Genomic DNA, 9,910 nt, shown 5'->3' on the forward strand with positions numbered 1-9,910 from the left:
CCCCGATACGCTCCCTTCTCGGCCCCGCCGCGCTCTCCTCGGAACCCCGATACGCTCCCTTCACGGCCCCGCCGCGCTCTCCTCGGAACCCCGACTCGCTCCCCTCACGGCTCCGCCACGTTCCGTTCTCGGCCCCGCCGCGCTCTCTTCGCGGCCCCTCCGTTCCCCCCTCACGGCCCCGCCGCGGTCCCGTCACGGCCCCTCCGTGCTGCCCTCAGCGCCCCGCCACGCTTCCCTGAGCGCTCCGCCGCGCTTCCCTCACGGCCCCTCCGTGCTCTCCTTACGGCCCCGACACGTTCCTCTCACGGCCCCTCCGCGCTCCCCTCACGGCCCCTCCGCGCTCCCCTCACGGCCCCTCCGCGCTCCCCTCACGGCCCCTCCGCGCTCCCCTCACGGCCCCGCCGCGCTCCCCTCACGGCCCCGCCGCGCTCCCCTCACGGCCCCGCCACCCCGCCACAGGCCGGGCTGACACCGCACCTTGACCCCCCGACCCCGGGAGTGTCGTCCTGAGGGACCATCTGCGGTTATTCCGGCCCTGTCCACCCGTGCTGGCTTCTAAGGAACAATTTCAGGCCTCGAAGCCAATATAACATAATGTAAATACAATCTTTTACGGGTGATTGCTGCCCTACCGCTGACCTGTCCTCAATTAATGGTTGCTCAAATGTCCACTTCATGTGCGGTTCTACTGTAATCCCTGGACGAGATGTTTTCCACCTGCATTTTGAAGTGGTGAAGGTGTTTAACAGTAGACTTTGGGCATGGTGTGCTGGAGCCATTGCCAGCCCTTGGGCTCACCTCACCCTGCTGAGTTTTTCCTATTCACACAGATTTCATCAGAACCCAAAATTACTCATTCTTGCCTCAAAATTACTTGTTCTTGCTTCAAGATTACAAGATATCTGAAGAAACTATCATAGTACAGGGTTCACATGTCAAGTAACTCGATGCACTTGCAAAAGCAAATAGCCAGGAGCGTGAAACACAGATAAGAATGAGAGAGCTCTGCTCGGTGACCTGAATACAGGGTCCGCTGCTGCGTGCAGCAATAAAACAGCAATAAATACAGCTCTGGGTGGGCAGGTAACCCTCTCTCTCTGCAAAGGAAGAGTGAGTCCTTGTTCTAGAGCTGCTCAGTAATGCCACTGCTCTGTTGGTCAGGCACTGATCCCAAAAGAAAGTACTGTAATACCTGAAATATTTGGCTGCTGCACATGGAGGGTCTGCTTCCATCACAAAGAGAGGAACGCAGGGCAGTGCAAAGTCAGGGTATGATCATGAAATACCTGGAGCTTAAAGTTCATATGTGTTATGAAAAATCAGCATGCACAATTAAGCCCCTTTTTCTCATTTGGTCATAGTGTCCTCCAGAAGTTGTGAGAAAACTGCAGCTACTCATGCACGGCTGGCTCTGGGGTGGTGTGAGAGCTGCAGGGCAGTCACAGGCAAAGACTGATTTCAGGAAGTCTGGATCGGTGCATGTACATTGATAAAACTAGAAAAGTCAAGCAGTCACTCTCTACTTCTCTATGTTTTTAAGCCCAAGAGTCAGTACCTTTACTACAAAATGTGTAATCAAAAGTTTCATGAAGTGCACATTTGACAAGTTACAATACTTATTTTGGGGTCCAGATTCATGGATAAAGCCCCATTATAGAAATAATTGATAAGTTGTTGAATTTCAAGAAACTTCCCTCATGTTTTGCAGACTGAAAAAAAAAAAAAAAAGTGAACTGTAGTGAAATATTTTACTGCTTTCAGTCCCCTAGAGGGGTTTCCTTCTGCTTAGGTTCCAGCAGAACCACTGGGAGGAGGCTGGGAAGCTCACTTTGCTTTTCCTTCTCCTCTCAGGACTAGAGAGAAAAGACTAAAGCCTCAAGGCACTCTCCAAATACTGTAATTAGTGGCTTTGAGTATTCATCCTTCCCTGCTCCCCTTTGCCTACCCCTACACTTGCCTTCTGTGAAGATCTCCTGCATTGTAGTATCTGCTCTCTAAAATAGGTTTTCTTGGTCTCTGTCCCGTTTAATTTCCTTCTTGGTCATTTTACCTGCCTTCCAAAAACAATCACCACATTCAGAAGTTACCTGCAGTGTATTAAATCTCAGCAGGAAATAAGACTACATTCATTGGAGGGGAAAAAATATCCTGTTCTTCTGTCTGAGGAATTGAGAGAATGAAACTCCTACACTGTGCACAACTTAAACTCATTTGCAAGGTGGCTCTGCTTGAAATGCCAGCCACAGGAATGACACTGGCTGCCAGACTGGGAGCAAGCCCAGCTTTATTGTATCTATAGACAATTCTGGTTCTCTCCATGCTGCAATTGACTCTGCAACTGAGAAGAGAAAACAAAACAAAAAAAAAAAAACAAAATAGAAACAAAACAAAGCAAAACAAAACCAGAAATAATGTGAAATGCTGATTTATCAGCACAGGAATTGTTCTAAGTTCAGCTTGATCTGTTTTTCTGCTGATTATTCCTCCAAAATTTTGGAAGGTAGAAGAGTGCTGTCTGAAATACTCTGTGACACTCTTCACTTGGGTGGGGGATCACTGGCTAGGCAAATAACAACAGATGGGTAGGTATTTGAGTCAAAGTCTTTCATACATTGTAGGATCAGCTGTTAGTCTCAACTAATTACACAGACTGCTATATTAAAATGTGTTAATACTGTGGGGTTTTTTAATAGAATCATTCTACAGAGACCCCTACTGCCTTTGTTTGATATAATGGCCATAAGTCTTTAATGTGGAATTAAGATTACAAGGTTACTTCAAAGCAACAGATTGAACAAAAGCATCTGCCTTTGGCATTTTCATCATGAAACGATTTTTAGTAAATTTTCCCTCAAGCACTAAATGTATACTGCTGTATTGATCTTTTGGATCTTGAAATAAAAGTGTGATTTTCCCAAAGCTTGCTTGAACTAAATTATTATAAAAGACAAGAAAGGTAAAGCATTACATTACCTCATTACTCTCACCATTGACTTTCAGCTGAGAGTAAGAAATTCTAGTATATTCAAAATGTACCCATCAAGGATCACATAGCCAAAGGTAGCTTCCCCAGCTATTGTTTGATCTTCCCAAAAATGTATAATTTCTCTTTTTTTCAGGTTCATTAGTATAGACTGTAATTGTTTCATTTATATAAGTTGCTGCCTTAGAAACTCCTATGTCATCAAGATGTATTAAAACAGCACTATCAAAACTGCTTCAAAGGCTTTATTTTTTAGATGTTCGGGTTTTCTTAAGAATTAGTGGCCAGTGTGATGTTCTCTGTAATGTTTCTCTAATATCTCTGGCAGCTTGAAAGAATCAATTTTTGTATATTGCAACATATTGCTTTGCTTCAATGAAAGGAGACTTCTCAATGATTTTTCAGTCTGTTTACTCGTATATTATATTTTTTGCTAACCCACAGGCCAGGAAGGCAGGAAGGCCAGGAAGTTTATGTCTGTCTGTGTGTCCTTTGCCTAGTGCCCAGCCCCATGGCTCCTTTCAGGTTTTCAAAGACTTGGGTGTACCTGTACTTCATTAAAAATGTGACATGGGTGCAGTTCAGTCATGGCTAATTGGCAGGTATAAGAGATAAGCCACTATCCTGTATCTCCTTTTTTATAACTGATAGTAGTTAGCATGACAGATTAGCATTTCTGTTTATTCTAAGTAATTTTAATGAACATTCTGTAGTGAAATTTTGCAACAGTGCGTTTGGGACATGAATGTGGTCAGTATCACTGAAGCCATTACCCCAACAGCATCACCAAAATTTACAGCAGACACCACATCTGAGAACAAAATTCCTTCACATTACTCATGGTCTATTTCTTCAGCATTTCTCACTTTCAGAAGTACAGTCTCTTTCTACAATGAGGAGTGGCTCCCTGGCAGTGTTTTGAAGAGCACAACCAAAGGAGCTTTGCACCACCTTTACAGTAGAAGAGTCTGATGGGATTTCTGCATGGGAAGAGGCAGATGAAGCTTCTGAACTGTGTTACAGAAAATCTGTCCAGCCTGCACGTATGGACATGCACCATTTGTACAATGGGAAAGCACCACTAATCTTGCAAGTTCCCTGTGGTACCTTGAACTTACCTGAACCCTTGCAATATATTGCAGTTTTAATACAGAACATGTTTACAAAGCTTATTTTTTCTTTCACTAGTGTCTGCATAATATAGTCTCCACCCAGTGCACAACAAATCCCCAAACAAGCTTATAATATGCATATGTAAATATTTTCTCAAAAGATTAATGCCTTCAGGTTTTTGCAGATTAAGATCCATATCTTCACACCAATTTAAAGTCAGATTTCTCACTTTTTTTGGTAGGAAAATCCTTTTTAATTACGGTTTATCTGGAATGTACTTTCCACTCTGAAATCTTACAATAAAATTGTAAGCCACTGGTTTATCAAGATCTGTGTTTTGTTGATGATGAAGAAATTGCTTTCTCCTACACAGACATATTAGAATTGTCTGAAATGAGTTCTTTCAGGCTTTGCATGGGCAACATTTCTTTTTCTGCTTGAAACAGTCCTACCCTCCTCGCTAGAATAGAAAGTCATGCTTATGATGCTGCCCTCTAATTCCAGGAACCACTGCTTCTGTAGCTTTTCCTTTCTTATGCTGCTGGCCAGAGTGGCAACAGTCAGTCTAGGAATGACAGCAAGGTTGCCATGGAGCCACGTCTGCCACCGCATGAACTCAGCCCTTCCCGGCCAAAAGTCATTGGTGCTGCTGCCCCAAAGTGTCTCCCAGCGCTGCTCCTCAGAGCCAACTGCAGATGATGAGATAAATTACTTCCTTTTCCTGCAAACCACTCATCTAATCTCCTCTGCATCTGACTGGAAATTTAACCCAGCTGGCTCCTGCCTTCAATTTAAACCTAAAAAACCCCAAGTGATAAGAAACTGGCCATCAGATGATCTAATCACAGTCTGTGTCCGGGGACTTCAGCACTTTTTCAGTTTGCTCAGACCACTTACACCACCCAGTGTCCAAAGCCCCTCTCATGAGCCAGCTTTAACCTGGGAGCTTAGGAAGGACCAGGGGGACTGTGCAATAACATATAGAGGACAGAGAGCATAAAAAACTAGAGCTTGTGAATCAGAGAGTTCAATTATCTTTTGAGCTGTAAAAAATGGCTGTTTTACCCAGCCACACTCTCCCCTAAAGACATTACACAGCCTCTCTCCAGGCAGTGGAAACTGTGCCAAAAGCACAAAGTTCACTAAGGATGTTATCCACCTCTTTGCCTTTTAATGAATCAACTGACTAACATTTATTTCAAAAACGGGTCATATTTCCAGGCATTTTTCAAAGACTGCCAGTTTGAGGAGAGTGTGACTCAGTTTATTGCAGAGACAGCCCTTATTTGCAGTGTTTCTCCAGGGGTACAAGCTGGCACCTCCCTTCATGAGTCACACTGGGCACAGGTATCTACAAGGTGACTTCGATGCATGAATGAAAATTAGCTCAATGAGAGTCAACTTGGGCAACAAAAATAATGTCTACAGTCACCGTCTTCTGCTGCCTAGCCTCTAAATTCAAATCTCATTGCCTGTTTTTAATTTTGCAGTCATGAATATAGAGGTGATTTCTAAGAAATTATTATTTGCCATCTCAAAAAACCTTTTTTGCTAAGCTACCTTTTGGTTCTGTACAAGTTTTTTTTGTGAGAACAGCTTCTCTTAGTTCCCATCAGCACTAGCGGTGTTAATGCCATTTGTGCAAAGGAGATTTGGAAGCTCAAGGAATGTGTGTGTGGTTTAACTGTGTGGGTGTGTGGTATTTCCAAGCACCCTTTGTTTCAGGTGGTATCTGTCTGCATCCTTGAGAATAAAAAGGCTCATACAATTTCACTGATGTGGTGCTACAGCAGTGCCATTTTTCCTGCCTCAAGCCCTGACAGGAGGCTTTGTCTGTATGCGAGGGCCCTGTTTGAACTGCTGCCTGGTGTCCTTGCTTTGTAGGCTGGCAGGAGAGGTGGTGGGGTTTTTTTGGTTTGGTTTTGTTTCCATTTTCAGAAGAAGTTTGGACTCTTTTGCGTCTGTTACTGTTGAGAGCAATAACTTCTCTAGTCCAGGCTGAAATTGTGTGATGGCCAGAGACAAAGGATTCAGCTTCAGAAAATTGTGTGGGTTCTCACTGAATCCCAGAACTGGGGAGATGCCAAGAAGCAATAAAGTGCAGGCTTCACCCTGGGATGCTCTTGTGGCAGGCAGCCTGCTCCCCTCCAGCCCCAGCTTCTTCTCAGTGAAAACTGTTAGGGCTTTATGCTGAGTATCAGGAGGTCTAAAGCAGCTATAAATCAGAACAGTTCCAATATTAAACGTGACCTAACAGTGCTCATTTAGGACATGGCTTTGTGTGTTTGCTTCCTGCTGACTGCACGTTTAACTGCAGCACCCCTTTGGTGATACCACCCTAACTCTTGTATGAGTAAGGGCAGACAAGGAATAACATTGCTTTCCCAAGACTGTAAAAAGCTAATTTTCACTTGTTTCCAAAGATATAAAAAACAGAGAAGGAAAAAACTCTTCAGGCTCAGGCATCTTTCTGAAATCACACCTTGGGGCATTTGGGTACCACCCACCAGCTCATCGGCTGCTGGGGGCTGTGCCCATCTCCCTTGCTGTGTAAAGTCTTCCCAGTTTCACTTTTCTGCAGTGAAAATGGGAAAACAAATCACTGAGCCACACAGCAAAGTAAGCCAAATGACATGCTGACTAATGGTGCTTTGACATCATTCAATAGATTTTATAGACACTAAGGTCCCATCAGAAATTTGTCAGCAGTAGTTTAGGAAATACTGAAGATTTGCAGAGTTAACAGCTTTGTGGGTGTTTGCTGTTTGGCTGTCTACCTAAACAAACAGCTGGTGCAGCTGGAATCCAGTCAGCAAAGTTGTTACTAATTTAGATTCTTCAGGCATGTCTCTGCTCCAGGCACAGAAATGACTGCTGGAGCATACTGGTACCCCAGCTATTTTTAAAGCACCTAGCTTGGTACTGGAGGAAATCAGTTACAGTAGCACAGAGCTCATCATAGTTTCATTTACCCAGCTTTTTGGCTCAAATATTAGTGCCAGCAGGATTAACTAAACCCTTTTAAAATGAGGGAAAGGAGATAAAAGAACTTGATTCAGCAACAGTCTGATTCAAAGAGAAAACTCACAGTTGCTCTCACTAGGAGCTATAACAGGCTACTTTGATGAAGACAAAAAGACAAAAAGCTTGAATTGGCTGTAGTGGACAACAAGGTGAGGGATGGGGGAGCAGGGAGCCAGGAAATACAGTGCCTGCTGTGGAGAAGGGTCTGGCCTTCACTGGGAATCCTCTATGTCACTGCAAATGGAAAATGCCACATGGAAATGAAGGAGACTCCTATTAATAAAGAGTCATTGGGGTAATGTGCACTTGAAGAGGAGAGATTGTGTCTAGAGGAGAGATTGTGTCTAGAGTTATCTGCAAGGAGCTTTATTAGCTGCAAGAGCTCTGACTTACTGCTTCTGGAAGACTTTTCTAACTCCAGTGTCAAAGTTCAGGGACCTTTCCTACATTCCCAGTGTTAGCTGGCAGAACCACTCCTTTGTAATGATTTCTTTCTAGCAGTGACTTGTTTTATGCATGTGACTCTTGCCTGTTAGGAGCTGGTCAGGCAGGCAGGAAATAGCCCAAGGCAGTCAAATGTTCACTGTGTGGTAACTTCTGGCCAAGAGGGAGGAGACAGCCCCAGTTCCCCAATAACCTATTGACCTACCCCTAATCTGAGATTTATACCCCTTGCCAGCTCGAGCGACAGTGAGAATAAAAAGCGCACTAAACAAAAATGTAAAATATCAAATGGAAATATCCAGTAAACTTCAGACTCCAGAAGGAGCCACACTATTTGCTGGGATTGCAATCTGTCAGAACAGGACTTGCTGGAAAAGCGGTTTCTTGTACAAAACTGCCTTCTTGTTCAGAACATCAAGGGCTCTGGCTAAGGCACAGACTGGGGCTAGGTCCTCACAAAACTAAAAGTGAGACTAAGGAGCTGTACATTAAAAAAGCTATGCCAGCCAAGTCCAAAGGGGATGGCAGTAGGAGATGTATCCAGCTATTAAACGGGGAGAAGCACAGCCCCTACAGTGCACCAAAGCAAGAGAGAGCAGTGTCATTGCTGCAGCACAGCACAAGCCTCGCAGGCTCTAATGAGACAGGCTGACTAACGGGGAAAGATACGGGAGATGTTCAGCAGGAGCAGGCCTCAACCTTGGAACTGAGCCCAAATTCTGTAGCAGAGAGTAATAATGAGAAAGGCAAGATCAAAGGAGACAGCTCTAACACAGGGGCAAAAGAGATGGGTAAAGACACCAAGCACTTACCGAGCACTTGGCTCCTCAATCCTTCGCTTCCCGCTTGACCTCCTGTTCTCCCAACTCTCTGCCATGTCTTTGTACACCTGAGCCTGGTGAGCAGGGACAGCTGGAGCTGAGCTATGTGGATATACACAGCATGCCTGCTTGATACATCCACAGCCATTATGCACGGGTAATTTTTATTACCCAGGGGCATTTCTCTTTTACATATCCCCAGCTCAAATTTTACTGAAATCATTTTCTTTTTTATTGGCCTCTTACATTGTTAGAGTGCCCGTGATTTCCCCAAGGTTAGATGATGAATGACAACACATCATACAAAGACAAAATACAGGCATTTGCCAACTATAAAACGGATTTTTTTTATTTGATATGTTTCCTTTTCTTGTGCAACAATGATAAGCAATCTCGATGGGATGAACAGTACAAATAGAAGTTTAACAAGCTCTCTTCGGAATCCAGGATCACACAAAATATAGATTTAATAAAAATACTAGATTTCTACCAACATGATGGAGCTGCAGTGGAGTAACCATTATAAAGACAATTTCAAATATAATCAGCTGGGTTCAATCCTGCAATTAGTTGTGCCTGGGCAGCCAGCTGAGTCCCTGAGAGGTTCCAGTGACCTCAGTAAAATCAGTGGGAATGTAGAGACATAACCTTTAATCTCCACACTCTCAAATGCAGGCTGAACTCCTCATCAGTTGAGGGATCTCCTTTTCCCCATGGCTCAGCACAGACACCAAACAGGCTGCAGTGCCCCTTTCCCTCCCACCCTCCCATCTCCTTGTGAGCATTTGATAGCAGCAATAGCTCCCAGCCAACCCTGTGCTGGAGGCAGCTTTTGTACAGACAGTATTTTCTGTTCAAACAGGCATTTCCAGCTGCTCCTGGGGAACAGAACATGACTATCATTGCTTTTCTGGCTGAAGCCGTGTGATCTAAGCCAAACCAACCTGACCAATAGGTCTTTCCTTAAAAGGGCAGGCCAGAAGTAGCAAGAAAAGTGTGGGTGCCCACAGGCAGGTATCTGGGGTGACAGTGCTGCCTCACCTGAGGGTGGAAGAGGTTCAGGGACATTATTAATCCAAACAGAAGAACAGATGTTTCCTCTCAAACATACACAGATTACAGGGGCAGCAGCAATTTGACCGAAAAAAACCACACACACATGCACAAAAAACCAAACCAAAAAAGACAAACTTAAATTCAGATTAGAAAAATAAATACAAATAAATAAATCAGAGATGATTTGAACTATTTTATTATGGCAAATACTTCCAGAGGGTCCAGTTATCAAAATCTCCAAGTGAACACTGTTATACTTTCTCTTCTGAAGGTGAATATATTGGTGGTAGAATGGTAAGATATACAAATATCAAGTGCTCCCCACACTCCAGAAGTACCTGTAATCAAATATTCACCCACTTACCCATACCTCTCCATGCCACACTGAAGGGAGAGCAGGTAGCCAATTTTTTTCAGCCTTCTTCAGTCCTGTCTGCCAAGGGTAATGAGCTGCCACCTCAATTTTATC

This window comes from Parus major, chromosome 11, assembly GCF_001522545.3.
Source record: "Parus major isolate Abel chromosome 11, Parus_major1.1, whole genome shotgun sequence".
NCBI classification, from domain to species: domain Eukaryota; kingdom Metazoa; phylum Chordata; class Aves; order Passeriformes; family Paridae; genus Parus; species Parus major.